Source organism: Piliocolobus tephrosceles, chromosome 7, assembly GCF_002776525.5.
Source record: "Piliocolobus tephrosceles isolate RC106 chromosome 7, ASM277652v3, whole genome shotgun sequence".
NCBI classification, from domain to species: domain Eukaryota; kingdom Metazoa; phylum Chordata; class Mammalia; order Primates; family Cercopithecidae; genus Piliocolobus; species Piliocolobus tephrosceles.
Window position 1 is genome coordinate 55366473 of NC_045440.1, and position 26803 is coordinate 55393275.

At 43.0% G+C, this 26803-nt stretch overlaps 1 protein-coding gene across 1 annotated transcript in view; it reads left to right on the plus strand.

The window, feature by feature from the left end:
* Positions 1-928: 928 nt before the first annotated feature.
* RP1 (RP1 axonemal microtubule associated) overlaps positions 929-26803 on the plus strand; it is a 323400-nt gene continuing 297525 nt past the window's right edge. Inside the window, exon 1 of the mRNA XM_023184239.3 lies at positions 929-1080. The gene's annotated coding sequence lies outside the window, so the exon portion shown is untranslated. The remainder of the gene's footprint in view (positions 1081-26803) is intronic.

The window sequence follows — 26803 nt, forward strand, 5'->3', positions numbered from 1 at the left end:
ATATTAGGAGTGTTGTAGTCTTTATTTAGAAGTTTGGTGATGTTTTTGTGACCAAAAATATGCTGTAGGAACTTGACTCTTGTTTATATCCATCAACTTATGGGGAAATGGGTTTTATTATATGTTGTCTTGCTTAAAGTTGCAGTTTCCAAGAAATTATCAACAATATTAAGTGAGGACTTACTATATATCCATTATGCCTCAATAAAACTGTTTTTTTTTTTTTTTTTTTTTAAATTTGAGATCTTTACCCAGGGTCCTGGTGACCAAAATTAAGGCCATGAGGACATTGAGTGATTTGATACATATATCACCCTCCCGGGCCCCTGTCTCCCTGGGCTGCCTACACTGCACTGTGCCGGGTTGCGCTTGGCCTAAAGAAGTGTTTATGCGGTTGTTGAAAGAATGAATAAAAAGTAGAGAGAATATATGCTTACTGATGGTTGTCACTGTACAAAAGATAACTGGCTTGTGAATTCTTGGAAGTCATTTTTTGTTTTGTTTCTTTGCTTCAGGTTCATATTCTAAAGAGAGCAGGCACTGAGCAAACGTTTGTTGAATTGAACCAATCTGCTTGTTACGGGGATGTGACCTCTACTTTATGGTGTCGAACTAAACAAACACATACTTCTCCAGACAAATACTGAAACTGGTGAACTTCAAAATAAGGTAAAAAGCTCCTAGGTTTCCGTGCCGCATGATATGCCACAAAAAATCGAATGATAAGAACAAGAACAAAGTAAGTTATTTTGTTTGCTATTTAACTTGTGTGCAGGTCTTCACAGAATGAGAGGCATAGCAACACTCATGACCCCAGGCTAGTTCTGTTCTTTGCCAGTGTGTGGTTTGGGAGTTCTGTGAAGTGTTTGCAGTCGCTACTAATAATCCAGGTGACATGACAAACATTGCCATTCCCTTGGTCCAGAACAAATAGAGGAGGGTTCACTCGTAAGCAGCATCTGAGCAACAGGCTCACTAGACATCAGCCTCTTCACTCCGACTCTTGCAAACTCCAGCTCTCTTCATTAAGATATTCTGGAAGCAACTGAAGAGTTTCTACAAACGTTTAGGAAATTACAGGTAAAATATATGTGTTTCCTTTTCTCCTTGCCTTTTTTATACGGAATGATAACGAAAATTTAAGTTTTTATAATTAGGCTTTTTAAAAGGGAGGAGATCTTTAACTTTCATTCAAATGTGGAAAATTGCTTAATGGTATGGAAAATATGCCCCAGATGGTAAAGCAAGCAGGGAAGGCCTGCACTAGATAACTCTGTGTCTTGGTTGCTGTGGGGAAGGTGAGTGAACCATTTTTCCTGTGGGGCATTTTTGCAGATATTTGTAAGGTATTGTAGCTTTGAGAAGGAGTTTGGACAAATGTCCTCATGGCCTGTACATGTGGGCCATGTATAGGACTTGTGATTTGATCTTTAAGGCCTGGGGAAGCCCCTGGAGGGTGATAAACAGAAGAATAACATGATCCGTCTTAGGTTTTCCAGAGGAGAGTGGGTTACGTTAGGGCAGGACTGGCTGGAGGCACAAAGACCCGTTAGGAAGCTATGGAGACAGTCTGATAAACAATGACTATGAGAGACTGAGAAGGGACACAGCAAAGAAAGTAAAAACAGTATGGAGAAGATGAGATGGAGTGGGGACATATTTAGGGACTCAGTCCCCAGCTGGGAGAAGGAGAAGTTTAATATGACTCTGTAGTTTCTAACTTGGATGATATTAATTTTTCGTATTGTTGAGACTACAATTTTTCTTGTTGAATTAGTAACTATTAAGCCACAAACATATTTGCAGCCGGCAGAACGTAGCTCGAGAGGAGAAGCTTCAGGGCATCATGGCAAGAGCTTGGACTGTGGAGGGAGGGGATGGGTCTGTGTTTGAACCCAGCTCCTCCTGGGGGGTGTGACTGCAGCCAAGTGCCTTGGAGTTCCCCTTGACGTGAGGGTCGGGACCTCCACCCCCCAGGATTTTTGGGGATGGGGAAGTTGGGTGAGATATTCTAAGTGAACACATTCTGAATGTCAGCTATCGCTTTTTTCTCAGCAGGTCAAGTGGAAGTTTGTTTTCATTTCAGTTAAGGTTCGAGCTGCTCTGACTGCTGTGCAGGGATTCACACACCCGCTGCTAGAAAGCTGGGGCTGGAAGGAGCATCAGGGCCCGCCGGTCCTCCTTCCTCATGTGTGGATGTGGATGTGGAGGCAGGCCCTAGGTCTTAGTGCCCATGGGGCAGGTGAGAAGCCCCCGGTAACTCGCTCAGGGCTGCGTCCACTCTTCCACACTCTCCAACACAACGTCACTGGTTTATAAGTGAGAAGCAGGTCACAGGTCCCTAAGGTTTCTGCGAGGGAGGCAGTGTGGCACAGTGGTTCAGAACACCTGTTGCACAGGTGCACCCTGTGCAGCCTCTCTCACCTAAATTTCTGTTTTTATGTCTGCAGGTTGGGAATAACGCTGTGGCTGTGTAAGGCCACCACAGTCAGTGCTTAGCACATCTTGATCACTCAATGTGGAAACAGATCTTATTTGCTCTAGATCTGACAGGCCAATGTTATCCAAGCAGGAGACCCACATGGCCTGCAGCATATTTAGGGCCATCTCTATGTCAATAGCATTCAATGGCTTTAGGTGGGGCCTGGACTGGAGCCTCCATGTTGGGGGTGCAGGCAGGGGGCTTGCTCTCTCGCTTCCCTCGGCATTGGAGACAGGTGCCACTTTGCAGCCTCAGGGGGTGTGACACAGGATCTGGATGCTAGGGAGACCACAGCCAATGGGGAAAGTCCACACCATGTAAACGGGTGGTGGGATATGTTGGGGAGGGGTCACTGGATGAGCCACCTTGGGAGATCTGGTTCCTCAGAAGGGAATCTGTCAGGTTGACCCTATACACTGAAAAAGCAAATCCATCAAAAGCTTCTACTACTAGAGCTTCTTAACTAAATCCCTAGTAAATCTCCTTACTTCATTGGTAAATTCAAAATTAATGGCATAATACTTTCACAAGAATATACCATGAAATCATTTTCCTTCTTCTTTTTGGCCAGAGTTTATGTGTTTTAAAGGTTAAACTCAGATTCCAAGTAAACAAAGTGATTGTTTAAATTACTTGTCATCGACCCCACAGCAATAGGTGTTTAGTTTCTGTTTGTATTTACTTTATTTAGTATCTTAGAACCATTTAATAGCAACATAACAGAGCAAAAACGGCACCCTTAGAAACTTGTAAACACAATCAAGACCTGGGCATTACCATGGTTGAAGGATTCCTTTAGTACAAGGAAATACTAGAGAAGTTTGGCAGGCGTGACTTAACTGGCCAAGTCATAGTGAACATCACAGATGGTCAGCTTATAAAAAAGTGAGTTGTGGCTTTTCAGATGATTAACTGGCAGAGTGTGCAGACTTTTGCCATTGGATTCTTATATTCTAGGTTGACTCCCTTAAAGAAGAATTGGAATAATTATCTAACAGAAAAAAGGCTAATAACAAGTATTATTGCTCAAACATTCTATGAGTAGACTGCTTTCTATACATGATTGGTGAACATTGTATTTCAATTAATTATATATCCTGATAATATATGAATTAATACTGTGTTATCATGCATGCAATAACAATACTCAATGGAAATATAGTAAAACAGAAATGAAAATAATTTTGTTTTTCCTTGAGAAGGTATTTCAAATTTTTATAGTATTTCAGGGATATTAAAATAAATGTCACTTATCACAACAAAGTACCGTAGCTACAGAAGGTGTATGAAATTGACTGTCAAATGAATGGATTGTCCCCAAACTTGTCTAGAGAAAGATGAGATCCTGACAGTTAAAATAAAGTAATTTAAAGTGAATCAACCTTTAAAAACTCAGCAGCTTTGCTATTACTCAAAGGATAAAAACTCGGAATTTAAAATTTCATGTCATAGCTATGTTCACATGTGAAACTAGTAAATATGAATATGGGAGTAAAACTTTTCATTAAAAAAGTAAAGACTAATCAATGATTGCTTTTATTAAATTGCATGACTCACATCTGAAGCTACTTGACATTTCAGGGAATGTATGCCCAAGGCTGTAATAACATTTGGTATATAAACCAGTCTGTAGAATAAGTTAAAAGAAATATTTTAAGTAGGCTGGATGTGGTGGCTTACACCTGTAATCCCAGCACTTTGGGAAGCTGAGGTGGGTGGATCACCTGAGGTCAGGAGTTCGAGACCAGCCTGGCCAACATGGTGAAACTCTGTCACTACTAAAAATACAAAAATTAGCCGGGTGTAATCCCAGCTACTCGGGAGGCTGAGGCAGGAGAATTGATTGAACCTGGGAGGCAGAGGTTGCAGTAAGCCAACATGGCGCCATGGCACTCAAGCCTGGGTGACAAGAGCAAAACTCCGTCTCAAAAAAAAAAAAAAAAAAGAAATATTTTAAGTAATATTAGGGTTGGTGAAGTATTACTATAAGTTTATAATTATCACATAAGATTTCACATTAATTGATCAAAAAACATTTTCTAGCAGGTGCTAGACAGATGGCATCTTCTTTCACATGGAAGAGCAAAGCAGTTTTCCAAAGGTCTTTGAAATTCCCCAGGGAGTTCTGTGCAAAGACCACGGAGACAGATAAATGCCTTCTATTTCTACAGACTTTGCCCTGAATGGGTAATGCAGTTACTGGTCAACCAGGCAGGCCATATGGAGTCACCCTTTACTGAGGCCCCTGGTAGGCCCAAGTCCTGCAACACTCAAAGATGTCCCAGTAATGACTGTAGACTCCTACTGTTAAGTTTACATCCTATTACCTGTCCCTTAAGCCTAAATCAGCTCTTCAGAGAGAGAGGAAAACATAATTTGTGTTCCCCCACACCCCAGAGCAGAAGAGTCAGCCCTTGGGGTTGGCTTCCTGACCTCAGACTCCACTCTGGCTGCTGGTGGCTTCCTAAGGAGATCTGAGATTGGGAACAGGCTGAGACGGAGGGGGTCCTGGGGCTTCTTGTTCCCTTGACCACACAGGAAATTCCTCAGAGACACACTCACTCTGTTATGGGCTCCTCAAAGAGAGCCACTCGCAGAAGGAAAGCCTGGCAGTGAGTGGAGGGCAGCGACTCAGGGACCGTCTCATCTTCTTGGCTCAGTTACCTCCCTGGGTGCCCATGTCCATATATGTGACGTAGATAAAATAGCTCCCTTGTAGAGATGCTTGATTTTTAAGAGGTCAGCACATTTTGAATGGCTTACAAGTGTCAGCTATTATTACTATTTGTGTGTGTGTGTGTGTGGTTTTTTTATTTGTTTGTTTTTTTGCGATGGGGTCTTGTTCCTCCCAGGCTGGAATGCAGTGGTGTGATCATAGCTCACTGCAGCCTTGAAATCCTCTTCTCAAGTGATCCTCCTGCTTCAGCTTCCTGCGTAGCTGGGATTACAGGTGCAACCCACTGTGCCTGAATAATTTGTTTTTCATTTTCTATTTTTTGTAGAGGTGAGATCTTACTATGTAGCCTAGGCTGGTCTCAAACTGCTGGGCTCAAGTGATTCTCCTGCCTCTGCCTCCCAAAGTGTTGGGATTACAGGCGTGAGCCACCATGCCCAGCCTACTATTTGTTTTTGACAATCAAAATCTTCACACCTTGGCCCTAAAGCTCAATAAATTTGTCTAATAAATGGACATAGCAACAAAGGACTAATATGCATCAGCAGAAATGTTGGCTATTTCATTAGAAATGTGAGTAAACTCATCCCAGGAGCTATTTCAAGTTATGCTGGTGTGTGAGACCACTGCAGAGCTCTTGCCCAACCCATATCTCCTCTGGGTGGGACTTGGCAGCTTCCATCTCTGTCCTGGTATTCATGATCCCAGGATTGTCCGGACTGGTCAGCACAGTAGACAGATGCCATTGCAGTGGTGGTCTTCAGCCTCTGGAGGGCTTTCTTAATGTAAGCTTTTTTTACTAGAAGGCTTTCCCTCTTTGGTCATTGCAGGGTCTGAGGATGCCACTAAAATGAATGTCACCAATTATGGGTGCCTACCAGGTGCAGCTACTGAGCTCATTTCATGCAGAGGGGTGGGGTGAGGACTCTGGAGCCGGGGCTTGGGCTGGAAACCTAGATCCAGCACTTCATAGTGCAAATGTGGGCGAGTGACCAAGCTCTGTACAACGAAGTTTCCTCTGGATAAAACACAGAGAGTGGAAGTACTGAGCTCAGAGGATTGTTGTGACAATAAAAGGTGTTCAGTAAGTGTTTGCTGTTGCCACTGTCTCATGGCACCTTCATGATGTCTCGGTGATTTTTTCACTCCCGTTTCACAGATGACAAAAACAGGCTCATAGAAGCGGTGGACTCTGTGACACACACTGAATAAGCAGAGAGGCTGTGCTTTGGGGTTAGAGAAAAACTACAGCTATTTCCACTCTAAACCTTAGAATTCTGTTTTTCTTTAGTTACCAATACATTTTGAGCAAGCCAATTTTATTGGACTCAGAGGCCCGGCTCATCTGATCGATTCCTTGTGGTGGGAGATGTGGATTTTCTACTCCAGTCTCTGAAGATTGAAAGAGCTCAGTGAGAATCCAGCAGAGTTGGCAAGATTGTTGATTTCAATAACCTGTGGGTACACATCTGCAGGAATGTAGGGGAACCCCAGCTTCTCAGAGAGAAGGTGTGAACAGACAGGAGTGTGTCAGTTGGATGGGATTTACGGGCGGCAGAGACAGAGAATTTCTGTGGGGCATTTGCTTTTAGGGATGTCCTAGAGAGAAGTGTGCTACCTGTGATCTGCTCAGTGTGTAAGGCCCAGGAAACCAGATGGGCCAGCCATGGAGCTGAGCAGCAAGCAGCAAAACCTTAGCTGGGGCTGGGCGTGGTGGCTCATGCCTGTAATCCCAGCACTTTGGGAGGCCAAGGTGGGCAGATCAGCTGATGTCAGGAGTTTGAGACCAGCCTGGCCAACAGGGTGAAATCCCACCTCTACTGAAAATACAAAAATTAGCCTGGTGTGGTGGTGTGTGCCTGTAATCCCAGGTACTCAGGAAGCGAAGGCAGGAGAATCGCTTGAACCCGGGAGGTGGAGGTTGCAAAAACCAAAAACCTCAACTGGCCCAAAGCCCTTTATATTGGTCCATTCGCTCTTAGAGATCCACCCAGACAGCAGGATTGCCTCACTCCGCCATAGAGGGGCATGATGAGAGAAAAATCCACAAAGTTCATCAATAGCCCACATGTGGTTAGGCATGTGAGAAACAGGACCCTCACTGTTACTCTCTAGGGGTGGAGAGCGGGGCTTGGAGGGATCTGGGTTCTGACTGGCCTGGTCTCTCATCAGACTTACTTCCTACATTCGACTTTTAGGGATGCTGAAACAAAGCGCCACAGACTGTGCGGCTTGAACAACAGACAATGATCATCTCACAGTCTGGAGGCTGGATGGCTGAGATCAAGGTGTCGGCAGGGTTGGCCCCTCCTGAGGCTCTGGGGGAGACTCTGTCCAGTCCTCTCCCCAGCTCTGCAGGTTTGCTGGCCATCTTTGACATTCCTTGTTTGGGGGAGCATCACTCCTGTCTCTGCCTTCATCTTCACAATGGTGTCCTCCCTGTGTCTGTGTCCAAATTTCCTCTTTCATAAGGACACAGCCCAGTTGGATTCAGGGCCCATCCCACTCCAGGATGACTCCGTCTTAGCCAATCACATCTGCAATGACTCTATTTTCCAAATACGGTCACATTCTGAGGAGCTGAGGGTTGGACTTCAACATATGAATCTGGAGTGGAGCTGGGGGAAGTGGCGGTGAAGCTGGCGGTTGGGGCACTCTTCAACCCTTAACATCTTCCTTTTTCCTAAGAATAATCTTCAACTCTCCACCCCAAACTCAATCAGTGTCATCCTGATAAGAGAGGGAGATGGGAAGACTCAAAAGCCTGCTTCAGAAGGCAGTGAACTGACCCCAAGCTATTCTAGAGGTAGGTGAGGGTTACAGTTTAATGATAAACCTTCTGTGTTGACTCCTTCCAAATCACTCAAAGGGCAGCTTGCATATTTGGGGCTGTGTCCTCTGAGAAGAGTGAAGGACCTTGCAGGGTAAAGCCCCGCCCCTCCCATTTCCTTCTCCTCCAGGGGAGCAGTGGCTAGAGGAATGGGCCAGGCAGGTCAAAGCCATCGGATTTTAGAATCTCTACCTGGTGGCTCTCTCCTTCCAGCTGCTTCTCTGAGGATTGTCTTAGTGGATTAGTTCTTTTTCTCCAGCATTAGCTGTGGTTTTGTAACCTGAGGCTGGCCAAGGAGAGCTATAGACGGTGGCTCCCAGCTGAGCTCAGCGCCACTGCTACCACCAGACCCTGAGCCTCCACCCCAGTCATTTGGAAGTGAAAGAAAGGTAAAAGATATTTAATACTTAACAGATTATTCACAAAGGGCTCAAACCAACAACTAGTAACCCAGAGACAAAACTACTTTAAAGTGAGCTAAGTTAGAAATCACTAAAAGGTTAGATGATACCCAGGCCCAAAGTGCGGTGTGTGGAGCCAGCTGAGGCAGGCGGTGAGGTGAGCCTCAAACTCTGAACCTCCCTGGTGGCAGAGAGCCTGGTGTGAGGCCTGGAAAGCAGAGCCAACCAATTCACTTGCAAGTCCTGGCTGCAGTTCTGGGCTCATCCTGAGCCCTGGGTGTTCCCTGATGTTCCTATAGCTGATTTCAATACTCAAGTCCCTGTAGTTCAAAGGGCAATTTGACTTTTGCTTGCCCAAAGAAAACTTTTAAAAGAAAAACTCTTCAACATAGGCAATTACTTTGTCTCTTTTCGTCCAAATGCCAACTTGACATGTTTGTCAGTCTCTCAGTTGCGGAATGTGCGCGTTATTCATCAGCTAAGGGCTTTCATTATATTCTGGTAAATGGGCCAATTTAACCTGGGCATCAGTATCTAGGCATCTTTTTTACAGTCTCAGAGCCTAACACCTTTCAGGAAACTACAAAAGACTTTATTTTTACAGCATAATTCAAAGCTTATCAAAGTCGCAGGAATTTCACTTATTATTATGAGACTTCCTGAGGAAAAGTAAAGTAAAAATATAGGTATGCAGGCTTCTAGAACTTTACTTTTTAGCAGGTGGGATGGAGAAGGAAAAAATACTCCTACTGGTTTTGAGGTCATTATTTTTTCAGTGTAATGAACTTTAAAAGCAATAAGCAATGGGAAGCTGGACCTCACTTTGTAGGTTCAGGGAAAAAAAATCACCCATCTTTTTTGTGGTAGAAAAATCTCTCGTAAAGGCATAGATTTGAGACCATGTAACAGAATTTTGGTGTCCTCTGAAGCATTTCTGTAAAATCTGTGGAAGAAATGCTTGTGATTGGTGTGATCTGTGATTACTTCATTAGATCAGGCTTTGCCTATACATCCAAATGATTTATTTTCTTGTTTATGTGTGCATTGTGGCTAGGGAAGGTAGAAGGAGATTTGTCTCTAACCTAATGCTTGGCACATAGTAGGAGCTTCTCTCCGATAATTTTGGCTTCAAATAAAAGCAACATGAAAAACAGACACATACACTTCTTTCTCATTAAAAAAAGTAAATATATAGTCCAGGGCTGGTATGGTGGACCTACAGTGCTAAAACTACACTCCTTCTGTCTTTTCATTCTGCTGTGATTTGCTACCACTCCCATGGTCACCTCATGGTCCATGAAGGCAGCTAGAGCTACAGCTATTCAACCACATTCTAGGAGAGGGAGGAGGAAAAGGGGCAATAAAGGCGACCCATCTCTATTAATGAGTCTTACTGAAGGTATCACATAACACTGCTGTTTCCAGCTCAGTGGTTGGAACAGTGACATGGTGACAGGTGGCTGCAAAAGAGACTGGGAAATATGCATGGATTCGGGAAAAAAGTCAGAATCCTTTTATTAAAAAGACAGGAAGAATGCATTTTGAGACAGCTAGCAATCCCTGCTACACTGCTCAAAATAATGTTTGTTGAATTGAATTGGATCAATTGGCCAGAACTGGTGGTGGTGTTCTTGAGTTATTTTGTTCTTGAGGTATTTTGAGATATGTTGTTGAAGATATTTTATCTTCCCCCTTGAAAAATGGGGTAGGAAGTTTCTGTACCTTTAGTGTGATAAGTGTGGGACTTGGGAGAGAGAATGCTGACATAAGTACATCTTTGGCTGACACCAACTTACTCTGGGCAAGGACATTAAGACGCTTGTGCTCTTTTATCCTAAGGAAGTTGGGTGTGAACATGAATGGTGTGAGACAAATGCTTTCAAGTTCCACAGTATGTGCCAGGCACATTGTAAGGTGAAAATGAAGTGCTCTGGTGACAAATGAGAACAATCTGAGGATCTCTCCAGTTTCCTCCACATAGTCACCACAGGGGACAAAATCTGGAGAAGCCTCCAGTTCTCTCATGAATTTGGAAATCATTGGCATTATAAGTGGTTCCATCACTTGTGTGTTTGTATGACCAACCAACAGTAAGTTATTCAACATTGCTAAGCCTCAGTTTCCTCATCGTTAAAATGAGAATAATAAAAATCCCTATGTTCTGGGCTTGCTGTGAGGATTTTAAAAAATGCATGTAAAGAGCTTTGCTCCATGCCTGGCACGTACTAAACACTCAATAAATATTAGCTATTCTTATTAATAATGCAAAAAAGAGCAGAGGAAAAATGCCTAAAGTTATGTTCCTAGAAGAGCAAGTCCTGGTTGGATGATTAAGTAATTATAGGAAGATTATGTCAGTCAGAAGTGGGGAGCAGTCATGGAGGGCCTAGGAAAGCACACAACACACAAAGGCCAGCCCACTTGTCTGCCCACTCTTACTGAGAGGCCTTCTTAATGAATTGTTTCGGATTCTTGGGGTCTCAAGGGAAAGGCTCTGTCAATTGTGGATAAAAGTGTATATGGCTATATTAGCATGATGCCATTTTGCATTTGATTTTGGTTCCTCATTCAGTATATAAACTTGTGATTGTAATTTGCCTTGCCTTGTAGATCTAAGTACAGGGAAAGAATGCATGGGCCATATTGGCTTGAGTATTCAGCTGTGACTCCCATTGTAAGATGAACAAAGTGGCATTCTGATGTTATACATTATTCTCTTTGAGGTTGGTTAACGTGGGTCTGCCACCCAAGTGAAAAAACATTCATTGTCTCTGCCCACCATGTGCTTCATAGGCATCTTCTTTCGGAACTTTTTCCCACAAGTTTTTACACCAAGTAATGAATATAGGAAGCTGTCACCACAGACTCATCGAGGGCCCAGTGGTTGTCAGGCACTGTGTTAAGGACTGGGGAATACTGCGGTGAACAAAAGGGACACTATCTCCACCTTGTGGAGCAAAAGTCTAGCAGGACAGAGAGTTGGTAAACTATTACTACATCATCACAGACTATGCACTGCATGATGTCAGAAAGAAGCCCAGTCACAGGGGCAGTTAGACAGGGGGGTGGACATAGACAGGCTGGTGTAGGAAAGGTTCCCTCTCAGTCTCCACCTGAGACCTGGAGGACGAGTGGGAGTATGGAGACAGCACCCGCCCCACACTGGAGTCTGCGTGTTCCTCTTCCACCTTTCTCTCTTGGGTGTTGGGTGGGGAGAGGGGAAGTTACATCACAAGCCCTGTCCCCTTGAATCTGGACCTGTCCACTCTGTGTGTTCCTTTGAACATCTCCACGCTTGCACCCTGTGTGGCAGCCACTGCAGCCCGATATTACAGCCTCCCCTAAGATGTGGAAAACCCAACTGCTCAGAAGGAAGCCTGTGTTCCTGGGATGTCATGAGGGAGGGATAAGGAAAGACAGCATCACAATATTCATCCTGGCAGGATGCTGTCTCCATTCTTCAGAAACCAACGGAATGGGTATTTAGTGTTCTGTGAATCTTTGCTTTTACATAAATTTTTTTAAAGACATTTTTTATTTTTATTTTTATTTTTAGACGGAGTCTCGCTGTCTCCCAAGCTGGAGTGCAGTGGCATGATCTTGGCTCACTGCAACCTCCCCCTTCCGGTTTCTAATGATTCTCCCGCCTCAGTCTCCCGAGTAGCTGGGATTACAGGCATATGCCACCAAGCCCAGATAATTTTTGTATTTCTAGTAGAGATGGGGTTTCACCATCTTGGCCAGGCTGTCTCGAACTCCTGACCTCACGTGATCTGCCTGCCTTGGCCTCCCAAAGTGCTGGAATTACAGGTGTGAGCCACCACACTTGGCCTATGTAACCTTTTTTTATTTTTATTTTTTAATCAAACCTTTCTTTGCTGTTTTCAAACAAACACGTGGAACACACTCTCACAGAAACCTAACAACCAGAAAGTGTTGGAAAGGAAAAGCGGCTTTGTGGTTTACATTAAATAATATATGCTTATTCATAATTTCTCTTTTCAGCCTGTTAGACTCCATTTTTAAGTAGAAAACAGAAAGACAGTCATCAGGCCCAAGAGAAGTCTTAAATATATCTTTGAAGTTTGGAAGTGACTCATGCTGTGAGTCTGGAAGTGTAGGTTTCTTTTGAAACATGCACTGCTGCTGCAGCTGTAATCACTGCCTCGTCGGCACTGGCGGCCTAGGTGGGCAGCAGGGCTCATGTCAGCTGTGACTGGTTGTCACCACATCCCATAGGTCACGCTTGCTCCTTCTGTTGCCAGCCCTACATTCTCCCCCTCCTGCCTGTCTAGACAGCCCCTTCCCTTAAAGGAGAGACTCTGCAAGCTCTGCGCCGGCCCTGCCTGCAGCACACACACTGTGCCCTCCCCTCCTTACTCTGCTGGGTGCTAAATCCTTGCCTCCATTCCCCATCTCTGTGTAAACCTCGTTGGCTTATAAAAGTCTCCCTTGGTCCACAGACTGATTTCCCCAGGACAGCCTCTGTTCCACAGCACCCATCACACTTGCAGTCACTTGCAGAGAGCTGATCTTCCTGGGAAACTCTGGGTCCTCCTTGGCAGAGACTGTGTCTTCCTCCACATGGTTGTGTCCTGGTGCCTAACACATCATAGGTGCTTAATGAATAGGTTTCTTGTCTGAGAGATGTGGCTCCTCCTTCCCAGGACCACAGTCAGATTTCTCAGAGTCAGGAGTGGGCTCGGAGCCCCTGTGCACCCCAATTCTGTACGGCACCGTGGACGGTTCCACTCAGACCAGCTGGAAGGACTGGTAAGATCCATCAGCTCAAGCCCTCCTTTTCAGATGTGGCAACAGAATTAGTTTGCTAGGACTGTCAAACAGAGCACCATAAACTGGGTTGATTAGAAAATAGAAATGTATTGTCTGCCGGTTCTGGAGGCTGGAAGTCTGAGATCAAGGTATCAGCAGGGTTGGTTCCTAAGGGCAGTGAGGGAGGATCTGTCCAGGCCTCTCCCCCAGCTGCTGGTGGTTTGCTGGCCTTTTTCAGTGTTCCTTGGCTTGAGGAAGTATCAGTCCAGTCTTCACACGCACTCTCTCTGAGGGTGTCTGTATCCAAATTTCCCTTTTCTTGTAAGGACACCAGTGATTGGATTAGGGCCTACCGTAATCACCTCATCTTAACTTGATCATCTTAAGTTAAGTTGTCTATTTGCAGATAAGGTCACATTCACAAGTACTGGGGGGAAGGACTTCAATATATTTTAAGGAACCCAATTCAGCACTAAACAGTGACTCAGTTAATAACACATCATTCTCCCTGCTGCAAGATGATCCTACTCACCCATGCTTTATAGAATAAAGGGGTCATGCTGTTTTCCCAGGTGTAGTCTTATTTGTTGCTCTTTGTGAGCAGGAACTGGAAGACAGAGGAAAACCCTGGTTATAAAGTAAGAGGTCATCTGCCTGGGTGATGGGGCTACTTGCTAAGTGTGGAACATGGTCTGCACACAGTGTTGCAGCTGACTGGCATCAGGCCCACTTGACTGCACATCCCATAAGAAGCCCAATCACAGGAGTTGTTAGTCTCCTGGATCAATAAACAATTATTTAGAGAAAGTGACTTTGTCAACAATTTAATTAAAATCACCCAACCTATGAAATTAGAAGTAATTCAAGTTTGAGCACATATTAGCTGTGTGGCCTAGGCAAGTCAGTTGTCCGGATAGCAACATACTCTGTAGAGCACTGGGATTAGGTAACTTCTGAAGACCCTTTCGGCTGGAACCTTCTTTGGATTATGTGGTTCTTTTTGTGTTGAAAGCAGAAAAGTCCTCTAAGGAGTTGGAATAGACAAGTATGAAAAGAAATTAAATGAAGTGCTTTTCCTCTTCATTATCCTCGTAGATATGAGGTGGTTCTTGCCTCTGCACAGAAGAAAGATGCTAGATCTCTGTTTTGATCCACTTTTATGTACTCAATGTCTACTCCTTGCAAGAGATGAACCAGCACACAGGACAAGGGAGCTCTGCTGATAGGTACCATTCCTGGCTCACCCTACTGGTCCCACCCTGTTGGGCTGGTGGTGTTAGAATTTACATGGGTTGAATGTATCATTTTCATCTTCAGAATAACCAATTTTCCAAAGAGTTATTTCTGTAAGTAACTAATAACACATTTAAGAACCAAATCAGAGTGTCAGTTGTACAACGAAGTCTTCAGGCTTATAGACACTCACTCTTTACAATCTTGGCATAAAAAATCTTACTAATAATAGTATCTTGACTATAAATAGAGATTTTCTAATGTCCTCTCCTGCTATTGTATTGCTTATTACAATGCTAAATGTATCATAATCCCTTTTTTTGGCCATAAAACTGTGCCCCTTGATTGTGAGAAGGATATAAAATAGACCAGATGTCTTAACCAAGTTTGGATAAATCAGTCATCACCTTCTTTTTTTTCCAAGAAGAATGAGGCATAACAGCTTGAGTGATGCACAGACTTTATTTTCCATTTGGTCTTTCCAAAGCAAACAGAACCAAGGTGTAAAGTCTGCTAACGGCACTGTGTCAGCTGTGTGGCATTCAGTTTTAAGGACGCAAACGTCGCTATTGTGAAAAGAGAGGGAGGTTAAATTATTAGTGTTTAGTCTCGTTTAACATTGAGACCAAAAATAACAACCTCAGGAGAAAGACAAAGAGAATGACTAATGAACTCAGTTCTAGTTCAATGTTTGAGAGGAGCATAGACTTTGATATGAAACTAGGAAGATGAGCTCTTAATATGGTAGCTTTTCCCTCAAATATAAGAATTCTTAGATTTAAATTTAAATAGGAAATTATTTTAGAATTTTACTTTTTGCCAAAAAAGGTAATAATAAATACAAGAAGTCCCACTCAACGAGGTCATAATGAGGCAGAGTGGATCTGCAGTAACATAACAATAGTCAGACACCAGAGCATTTTTTATCCCAAAATTTTATAGAATGTGTTATGTGTTGCTCACTAGATGGGTGTTGAATATACATGGCATTTAAAACACAAAGCAACATTACAAGATTGGAACAACTCCAATGTTTAAGTGAAGAAAACATAATATAGAGGGTTAATAGTCTGCTCAGGTTCATCCAGTTAGGAAGTATTTAACACTAAACTCAGGAATCAAGCAGGGAGCAGGATCATTTGACTCAAGTCCTGAGCTTTCAGAAAACTCAAGTTCTCCTATGAAGAGGACCTGCACATGTGCAGATACTGCTCTCATGCTGCTTTCCAGGTGTGAGAATCAGATGAGCACAGAGGCCTGGTTGTGATACCAATTCCGATGGCATCATTAAGCCAGGCCTATACCATGCAGTTAGAAGGAGAAGGACTGGAAAAAGTCCTGGTGATGCACCCATGACAGTCTGAGGCACTACAGGGCACACAGAGATGAGGGAAACACAGTTCCTCAGAGCACTTTTAGGTAGTGTACATATCATGATGACAGGGAGGCTCCAGGTACCATGAAACAACTGTGAAAGAATGCTATTGGGAGCCGAAGCAGGCTGAGACCCTGGTAGCAAAGGTCTTTCTGAAGCCCATTCCATGTATGGCTATTGCTGGTGGTGACCGCAGCGCTAGGACAGAGGAGAGGAAAGGTCTGTTAGAGGAAGGGGAGCATGGCATGGGCCTCAAGGATGGGTAGGTTTTGGGTAAGAAGAAAGGGGGTGGGAGATGGCATTCTGAGCAGAAGGAATCATGAGAGAGAGGCATAAAGAGGAGCATCACTTGGGACAAATATTGGAAGATGTAGCCCTAAATTTGTAAGACTGGGGCCTGGGAGCAATCCATTCCAGGGATTCTAAACTTGGTCTGAATGTTGTCTAAGAAATCTGGGAAGAGGCTTTTGTTAGTCTATGAAGTTTTATTTGAAACTAAATATATGTACATGTTTCACTTATCTACATTGTTGGATTGAAAAAAAACACTTCACAGATAACTTCAAAATTAACTGCCTTACAACAACAACTTATTTCCTCTAGTTCTATAATCTGTGCTGGGTTAGCCAGGAACTAAAAAATTGTTCCAGAACCCCAGTCTGGTGTTTGGGGCCCTGCCACCTGTTTTCAGGCCTCCTTCATGTTCAGTGCCTATTCTCCTGCAAGAGTTTGAAGTAACAGCTAACCCTATCAAGGGTTTCCTCATCAAAGGCCATCTTTGGGGATATTTCTATATTTTATATTGAAACTCCCACTGCTGTCAAGTACAGAACTTGTACAAAAGAGTGGGTGTCTTGAAGGCCAGTCTTGACTCAACACAAATAATAAGATTCTTTTATCCAGAGCTGTTCAACTATGAACTTCATCCCAGGTCAATGAGTCCTCTACTAGTAGATGATTTGAAGCAGAGGGTGGATACTATGACTCAGGGGTTCTGCAGATACAAATCCTTCACCCCAAGACTCCACTGCACCAGCAGATGCTCTTATGATGATCTGGAAGCTTCAAAGGGTCCTGATTTAGTTGTTCCCTAATGTAACAAGGATACTGAGATTGAGAAAAACCAACAGTGTTAGGAAACAGCAGTGCACTTGATAACTGGAAGCACAAACAATGTGTATTTCTTTCTTTAAGAAAAATTAAATTTTTAATTTTTAGTTTTTGTGGGTACATCCTAGGTGTATATATTTATGGTGTACATATGTTTTGATACAGGCATGCAATGTGTGATAGTCACATCATGGAGAATGGAATAGCCATCCCCTTGCATTTATATTTTGTGTTATAAACAATCCAGTTTACTCTCTTTTAGATATTATAAAATGTACAATTAAGTTATTACAGTCGTCACCTTGTTTGCTATCAAATAATAGGTCTTTTTAACTTTTGTTTTTATTTTAGGTTCAGGGATACTTAGGTTCATGTGCTGGTTTGTTAGATAGCTAACCTCGTGCTGTGGGTTTGTGTATGGATTATTTTGTCACCCAGGTACTAAGCTTAGCACCCAATAGTTATTTTTTCTGCTCCTCTCCCTCCTCTGCACTCTATCGTCAAGTGGGCCCCAGTGTTTGTTGTTCCCTACTTTGTTCCCATGAGTTCTCAAAAATAATGTCTATTTCTATAGCACTGTGATCAATGGGTGAGAGTGGAGTTCTTTCTCATGCGAGTGTGTGAGCAGAGAGAAGGCAGGCACCGCTTTCTTAATCATTCTGTAGTTGCTGCATTAAAAGGTTCCCACCTATGTGCTATTTACATATTCTGGGGAGAAAAAGAAAGAATGAACATGTCAGACTCTTTTTTTTTTTGAGACAGAGCCTCACTGTGTCACCCAGGCTGGAGTACAGTGGTGTGATCTCGATTCACTGCAAGCTCCGCCTCCCGGGTTCATGCCATTCTCCCCTCAGCCTCCCAGGTAGCTGGGACTACAGGCACCCAATTCCACGCCCGGCTAATTTTGTTTTTGTATTTTTAGTAGAGGCGGGGTTTCACAGTGTTAGCCAGGATGGTCTCGATCTCCTGACCTCGTGATCCGCCCGCCTTGGCCTACCCAAAGTACTGGGATTACAAGCGTGAGGCACCGCACCCAGCCAGAACATGTCAGACTCTTAACACTGATTAATGCTGTAATCAGCCTGGCAACAGCTGCTTGCTTAACGGCTTCATTTGCAGCCACAGAAGTGTGTGTTTGTACTTCTCTTGCATTACTTATCGGCAACCTAATTTATATTGAGCCTCTTCTCACGCTTTAAAGATGTTCTTCAAAGATATGGTAGATGCCAGCAAAGTCATCACCAGTCATGTAAAGTGGATGATGCCACTGGGGTCACAGTGAAGAGATCCTAACCTACGGGTTCTCATTTTAATTTGGAACCATAGTGTAATTAATTATCCTTATTCTAGACATGTAACAGATCTGGTTACAGTCAAAGGCAGGGAAAATATTAGAAGTCTGGAAGTGAAAACACTGGGAAGTGATTTATCTTCAGGGCAAGAGTTAATCTCTTTCCACTTTGGGCCTGGAAATTCATGGGTTTTGTTTTCTAGATAAGACTTCCTGTAACACTGGCCAACCAGAATATGTTGATTGGCAATTCTAGGTGTGGACGGTGCTATCAGTAGCCCCAGGTTAAATTTTATAGACATTTCTGAAAACTTGGTTTGATTAAGCTGATTGATCAGGATAGGTTTAAGTTTCTTTGTAATGTATGATGTTATTTGTAGTTGCTCTATGTATTAATCTAATAATGTATATATGAAATGAAAATTTAATGTTTTTTTTTTTTTTTTTTTTTGAGATGGTGTTTCACTCTGTCACCCAGGATGGAGTGCAGTGGTACAATCTCATTTCACTGCAACCTCTGCTTCCTGGGTTCAAGTGATTCTCCTGTCTCAGCCTCCTGAGTAGCTGGGATTACAGGCACAAGCCACCATACTCAGCTAATTTTTGTATTTTTAGTAGAGATGGTGTTTCATCAAGTTGGCCAGCCTGTCTTGAACTCCTGACCCCAAGTGACCTGCCTGCCTCAGCCTCCCAGAGTGCTGGGATTACAGGCATGAGCCACCGTACCTGGCTGAAAACTTCTTTAAATCAGATGGGAAACAACTGCCTATTTTTGGTGTAAAAAGTGTCAACCATTTATATGTGATTTATACATAAGAGGGAACATGTTGCTGTCATATTTACTGAAAGACAAATGCTAAAAAAGAATATGCCTTCTATGTAGTTCTTCATATTTACTTATATACTTTTTTTGCTTATGAAATTTTGAGACTAGTGTATTATCAGATTCACACCCTCTTCTTTAGTGTGTTATGAAGCAGTCACATGTATTGTGAATTACTTATGACTACTAATGATAGCTAACATGATTTTTTACTAGATGCTATGCTACTTTATCTCATTTAATCCTCAAGATAATATTGTAAGATATATACTCTCATAACCTCCCCATATTGTAGATGAGGAAATGGAGGCTTAGATTGTTTAACTACCCATCACAGATCTGGAAAGCATACAGGAGGGGCTCAAATCCAGGTGTGACCTTTGTTAAACTGCACTTTTGAATCAGTGCACTTCACTGGTTATTCACACGGTGCCTTGATAACTTCAGACTTGGATAACTTCCAATGATGAGAGTTTGGTAGACATTTTCAGAGAGGAGGAGATGAAAGCATGACAAACATTTTCTAATTATAGAGTGAGAAATAGGAGCTCAGAGGAATGAACTAATTTTTAATTTTTTAATTTTTATATTTTTAGGGACAGAGTCTCGTTCTGTTGCCCAGGCTGGAGTGCAGTGGTGCAATAATAGATTATTGCAGCCTTGAACTCCTAGTGTGATCCTCTTGCCTCAGCCTCCTGACTATCTGGGACTATAGGTGCACCATCATGCCTGGTTAATTTTTTATTTTATTTTTTGTAGAGATGGAATATTGCTATGTTGCCTAAGCTGGTCCTGAACTCTTGACCTCAAGTGATCCTCCCTCCTCAGTCTCCCAAAGTGCTAGGATTATAGGTGTGAGCCACTGCACCTGGCCTAATTTTTTAGTTGACAAAAATTAGTTGAAATTTTCCAAAAGCAGTTCTACATCTCATGCTATATTTCATTTCTTTTGCCTCTGAATTTTACTCTGGAAGTGAAATATTTTAAAATTTCTAATGAGGGTCCCAGGATCATATAGTACCTTTCAAATAAAAATATCCTATATCATGTGTACACAAAACGAGCTGCTGTGTTCTTTTGTTTAGTTAATCAAAGAAGAGCTTTCAGCATTTATTAAGCACTACACACTATGCTAAGTAAAGTACTTCATTTAATCTTCACAAGCATGGTGTAAGCTGGTATTACTATAGCTGAGGAAACAGTCTCAGGGCAGTTAAGTTCCTTAACAAAAGTCGTACATATTGTAAGCCACAAAGCTGGGATTACAACCCACTCCTGCCTCATCCCCCTTCTTAGAAACAGATTTACTGTCCCCTGAAGATGAGGGAAATAAAGCCATTTCCCCAAATAAGCAAATTCTATCTTTTAGCTACCTTCCAACTCTCTTAGTTCCAATGCTTCACTTGTAAGGTTGGATGCTTAGTCAATATGAGTTCTAATTCAAAACCTGCCACAAAGTTTCAAAAACTGCACTGGTGTGTTGTTTCAAGAACTCCAATCTAATCACCACAGTCTTTGTCTAGGAAACAGACATCAGGGGCCTCAAGTGTCCAGATTTCCATTTGGTGTTATCTCAGTAGACACACAGCTGCAAATCAGTAGCAACAGACAGCCTCGTTTAATGATTCTTAACATTTTCCTCCAAATGAGAGAGAAAACTAAGCAAACTGAGGATGAGATTAGTCAGCATGTTTTAGATCCATAAAGACTCAAGAAGCTGAAATGCAGGATTAATTCTGAAGGCTGAAGAGCTGGAGGTATTAATGACTCACCTTCCTAAGGAGACCAACTCCTTTCTTGTCACTTTGAGTGATGAAGACTCTGGTGTCTTGTGGCATTTTTCCCCCCTGTGGATGGGGCATTTGGGATTACTGAGTTGCCTGTAGGAATGAGTCCTAACATTCTCTTACATCCTGTGTGAGGGAGAAGTTCTGGGTCAGCATCCTTATGACACGTGGTCCTATAAGTCTGTTCTGATCCTGATTCAAAGCTTTGAATGGGTCCAGCATCCCTGAAACCACCATGGAATGGTCAGCAATCTAAATGTGGTCATTGTGCATCAGGCTGCTATTCCTTTGTCCTGCTCGCAGTTAGGGAAGCAGGGACCTCTCTACCCGACTCTGTACTCTAGTGTTTCCCCGGCCTCTGAGCCTAAGTTCCTTATTCCTACAAGTTAAATACATGTTCCAATCCCTTCCTCAGAATCAGCCTGCACACAGGGAACTGCAATGTTCACCAACTTCTCTCCAGGACTGGTAGACGCAGCCTGTCTCCTGGGAGTGCAGTGCTCTGCTCCCTCACATTCTTCCTGGGTCAGGAGAGGACCTCCTGTCTGTGAGAGCCCTGGACCAGGTACTAACAAACCCTGACAAAGGTGCTGTAGTAATGGCCCAGAGCAGCAGAAAAAGCAAGGCTTTTTTTAGACAAATGACTTAAATCGTGGCTCCAACACATACTCAACTGGCTTGAAGGCCCCAGGAAACTCTCAGTTTCCTTATCTGTAGAATGAAGTGAATAACTGCTGTGCAGGTCAGAGTCAATGTATATAAAGCACTTGGTGTAATGCCTGGCATGTAATAGCCACTTAACAACTAGTAGCATTTATTATGTCTTTCAATGAACTTTCCGGACAGTGAGAAGCAAAATGTAATGTAGACTTTTTTTTTTTTTTTTTTTGAGATAGAGTCTCACTCTGTCAGCAGGCTGGAGTGCAGTGGTGCGATCTTGGCTCACTGCAACCTCTGCCTCCTGGGTCCAAGTGATTCTCCTGCCCCAGCCTCCCAAGTAGCTGGGATTACAGACATGCAAACCACACCCACCTAATTTTTGTATATTTAGTAGAGACGGGGTTTCACCATGTTGGCCTGGATGGTCTCAATCTCTTGACCTCGTGATCCACCCCTCTTGGCCTCCCAAAGTTCTGGGATTGCAGGCCTGAGCCACCGTGCCCAGCCTCACATATACATTGTTAAGCCATTGGGATAGTTTGTAATATTGGAAACAGTGAAATCAGGATTTGAATTCTTATGCAGTAGTCCCAGTGATCTTCAGAGAATGCACATCTTGCAGATCACCTGAAGTCAGGAGTTTGAGACCAGCCTGGCCAACATGCCAAAACCCCGTCACTACTAAAAATACAAAAATTAGTTGGACATGGTGGCGGGCACCTGTAATCCCAGCTACTTGCAAGACTGAGGCAGGAGAATTGCTTGAACTCGGGAGGTGGAGGTTGCAGTGAGCCAAGATTGTGTCACTGCACTCTAGCCAGGGTGACAGAGTGAGACCCTGTCTCAAAAGAAAAAAAAAAAAAGAAAAAAAAAAAAAAAAGAAAAAAGAGAGAGAGAGAGTGCCCATTTTGGCTTTGATGGTCTAACCTTTCTTAGGCATTTTAAAGGTACCCCTGACAAGGAGGTGAAAATCCTCCCTCTAATACTGTATCTGCAGTTACAGCTAAGAAAGGCCAAGGAAACCACTGGAACCTACTGGGAAGTTGAAAATTTAGGCTGAAGAGCTGCAAGGGGTATAACTTCTGAAGGTTCACTAGAGAGTGGAATAGTTTTACAAATAAAGTTCCTGAAGTCAAGACTCTTGGGTCATCTAAAATTAGACGGGACAAACCCTTGAGAATGAGCTACTGACAGGGACATGAGCAAGGTGAACTGATGAATTTTTCTATTTCTAATTTCTATGCGTCTATAGAAAGGTCTGTTTCTTTTCAGTATTTTATAATGTATGTTTTTCCTTTAGCCTTCTTGACATTTTTTCCTCTCAGATATTTTTATAGATGCTACTTAACAAAGCTTAAAATTACAACAAAAACGCCATTTCATACACTATTAAGTTTAGACCCTTTAAAATCCTGTCTTGCAAATTTCTCTTCCTATAGAGCAATGCTGTCCCATTATGTTGCCTTATGTCTGCTGCTATTTTTGAATTACAGTACATTTCATCCACCTTTGATAAGGAACTTAATATCCATTGGCAGGTCAACTTGTGACTTCATGCTGTGACTATAACTGCAAATTACGGTGCAGATCTCATTTTAAATTATTCCCTGGGATAGGAAGCCAGTCCAAAGGCAGAAGAACTTTGTCTTATAAAGACTGAAGAAGGAATCTTACAGAAACAATGTTTCCATGGTGGACAATGCTTACAGGATAGAATGTCAGGGAAGATTGCAATAAAATATACGGAAGGGAGTTGGGTGCAAAAGAGCAAACACACAACTGGAGATCAATAGAGATCACTGTGGGATTGAGGAGTCCAGAGAAGGTTAAGTATGGAGCTGAGGTTCAGAGAGGAGCCCAAGGTCTGACTGGTGCAGGAAGCTAGCCCTGAGAATTCGTCACGTTTTGAAGATTAGAACAAGGAGCTACAATGTTAGGATCTCACCATAGTAGGAAGCTGGGCCCAGGAAGGAGCTGACACACAGGCTATGGCTTTGGCAAGGGAGGGGCCGTGGACACTAAATCAACTTTTAGGTTGAGCTCTGAAGTTCTATAATAATCATGTCAGGTCAGAAGCTAGTGTTAGTAGCCCGAAGGCGCAGGTGTAGGGAAATAAGAATATTGGGGAGGAATATCATGGAGTGAGATTTAAAGGAAGAGAGACGGTTACTGACTTCACATCTCTAGATATACATGGGTCTCCCTTAATTTTAATATTCTTTGCTTTCAGCTTTTGTTCAGATACTGTATCCTCTATCTGGGAAGTAAAGTGAAAGGGAATTAAACATTTCTAGAATATCTACCATTTAAAAGGTACTTGGATAAGCACTTTACATATGTATTCACTGAGCTGTTCCAGGAGACTGGGTTATTGTTATCTCCATTTAACAGACAATACACAACCTCAAAGGTTAAGTAACTCACCCTACTGTGCATAATTAATAAATGGGGGCCTTTAGATTCACTTCCAGATGTGTGTGTGATTCCAGAGTCCTCACTCCTTTCATTCTACCATACTGCTTCCTACAGATAGATGTCTAGGATCAGACTCCAGGAACTGGACCCGGAACACAGCAGGCCCTCCGTAAATCGTTGACTGCCTCTCTCCCTCCCTGTCCTCCACCCCTTCTAACCTCTTTCAAGTTCATTCCTTTATTTTCAGGTTTTTAGCTGACTTGATACAGTTATTGTGGTAGGTTATAAAGTCACCTGCATACTCTCTTTCTTTTCATGAAGGAGCATAATAACCTGATTTTGGAAATTTTGGATAATTTTTTTTGGGGGAGAGGGTGAAGCAAGGGTTGATACATTTTTTTCTTATTCTTAAAAGCCAGACTCTTGGAATATAATGGTTTTTAAGAAATTCATGAAATAAAGGGATTTTCCAATTTTTCTGAGAATGTGGGAAAAAAAGGGCTGCATTTCAACCTACAAGATTTAGCTCCTTGGGCCCAATTACAACACAGGTCCACATGTCTGAAGCTCACTTTCTTGCATCATGGTGGTTTCTGCTGCTCAGCTCTTCCTGATCTGATTCCTAATCATGTGGCTGTTAAGTCTGCACTTCGCTGGCCCTCCCGCTTGTCTTCCAGCCTTGTATTTTTAGATATCTACAGGACACTGCTAATTGGAGCTCAAGATGTGAAAAACTGACAACTCCATAATTTTTCTCCCATTTTCTCCACCAAATATGCATCTTTTCTCAATTCTGGCATTCTAGTGCTCTTTTGGTCCTCATTGGAATAATCTTTGACCACTTCCTCTAATTTCCTCTGCCACTGGAATGGATTTAAAATGAATGATCTCAAGTCCCAAGTGGGCATCCAACACGGCCCTAAAATCCTAATACAGTTCCCTAGTAATTTACTTCTTTCTTTCTGATTTTTTTTTTTTTTTTTTTGAATCAGAGTCTCGCTCTGTCGCCTGGGCTGGAGTGCAGTGGCCGGATCTCAGCTGACTACAAGCTCCGCCTCCCGGGTTTACGCCATTCTCCTGCCTCAGCCTCCCGGGTAGCTGGGACTACAGGCGCCCGCCACCTCGCCCGGCTAGTTTTTTGTATTTTTTTAGTAGAGACGGGGTTTCACCGTGTTAGCCAGGATGGTCTCGATCTCCTGACCTCGTGATCCGCCCATCTCGGCCTCCCAAAGTGCTGGGATTACAGGCTTGGGCCACTGCGCCTGGCCTCTTTCTGAGATGATTTTATCCTTTTTTCCTTGAATCTCTTAAGCTTCCTCTATGTTCCCAATAATTCACCCAGACGACCTGCATCAGGTACCACATCGTCTGCCTTCCTTCTGCTTCTATGAAGGAAGCGTCCCTGCTCCTACCACTCCACTGTGCTCAGGGTCCCATCCTCTTTCACCTTCTTAACATCTTCCACTCAGCATTATCCCTTCCCTGTCTTGGATAATCCATTTCTTTCTCTCTGTTGAATCATTCTGCTAAACACACAAATACAACTTAGTATTACGTATCTCAGAGAACATCTTCCTTTGATCTCATAGCCCTCCTCTGGCATTGTACCACTCCTCTGCTCCCCTTCACAGAAACATTCCAGCAAAGAGCTGCCCACCTCTCTCATCCCTTAGTCTTTCCTCAACCCTTCCTAATTGGTCTGTCTTCTACCACTCCACTACAGTGGCCATGGTCAAGTTCACCAATAACCTCCCTCTTGCACAAGCAGTGATTTATATACTCCATCAGGGGTGCTTACCCAGCCTAACTGCCACCTTTCCTTAGAGTGCCCTCTCCTTGAAGCTCTCAGGACCCTTTCCTACCTTGTTTTCCTCTTACCTTGTTGGCCCCACATGCTCAGTTCCTTTTGGAAGCTCTCCTCCTCTACAAGACCTTGCTTGAAAAGTCCAAGGACTTTATCTTAGGCTCTCTTCTCTTTTGTTTGTAAATTATCTTCCTAGAAAATTCTCTCCAGTTATGTAGTCCCTCCGCCACCATATTTATGTGGTTTACAGTGCCAGATCTGCAAGTGTATTACTCTCAAATTTACATACAGCTCCATATGTGACCACCAGCCTGAGCTTCAGACTCAGATAGCCAACTGTCTACCTGACACCACCATTCTGAAATCCACTGAAATCCACATGTATCTCAAATATAACACAGCAGAATATAATTATAGATGTCAGCCCTCATCCACTCTCCTCTTCTCAAGCCTTCCCCATATCAGTAAATGGTCCTACCATTCACTCATACCCAAACCTAAAGGTCAAACTTGAACCCTTTCTTTATCCTATAACCTACAATAGTAAGTCTCAACAGTTCCATATCCCAAATATATCCCAACCAATCCACTTATTGTTATTTTCCTGGCTACATGCCTCATGTAAGCCACCATAAGTTTTTGTCCCAACTAGTAAACCAGCAAGGCTCCTACCTCTACTCCTGCTGGTCTAACACCCATCCTCCTGATAGCAACCACAATGATCTCTTTAAAATGTGTAACAATCAAAATACCTTAAAAAATACAATCTAAACTCCTAACCACAGTACAGAGCACCCTAAACAATCTGGCCTCTTCCTATTTCTCTGAAGAAGTCTTCCTTGACTCTCCATCTTGTTCCTATTTTTCAGCTACATTGGCCTTCTTTCCATCCTTTGAGTATCCCCAGTCCTGACTCAGGGGCTTTGCACTTGCTGTTTCTTCTGTTTGGAATACATTTCTTCTGTATCTTTGAATAGTCTTTGAATAGTTTTTTTCTCTTTAAATTTGTTCTACCTTAAACGTCTCCTTCTCAGAGAGGACTTCCCTGACAAATTGAGTGGCCCTCATCACCTCTACAAAATTACCCTACATGATCTTTTTCATATCCCTTCTGTACCTGAAATTATCTTATTTATCAACTTGCT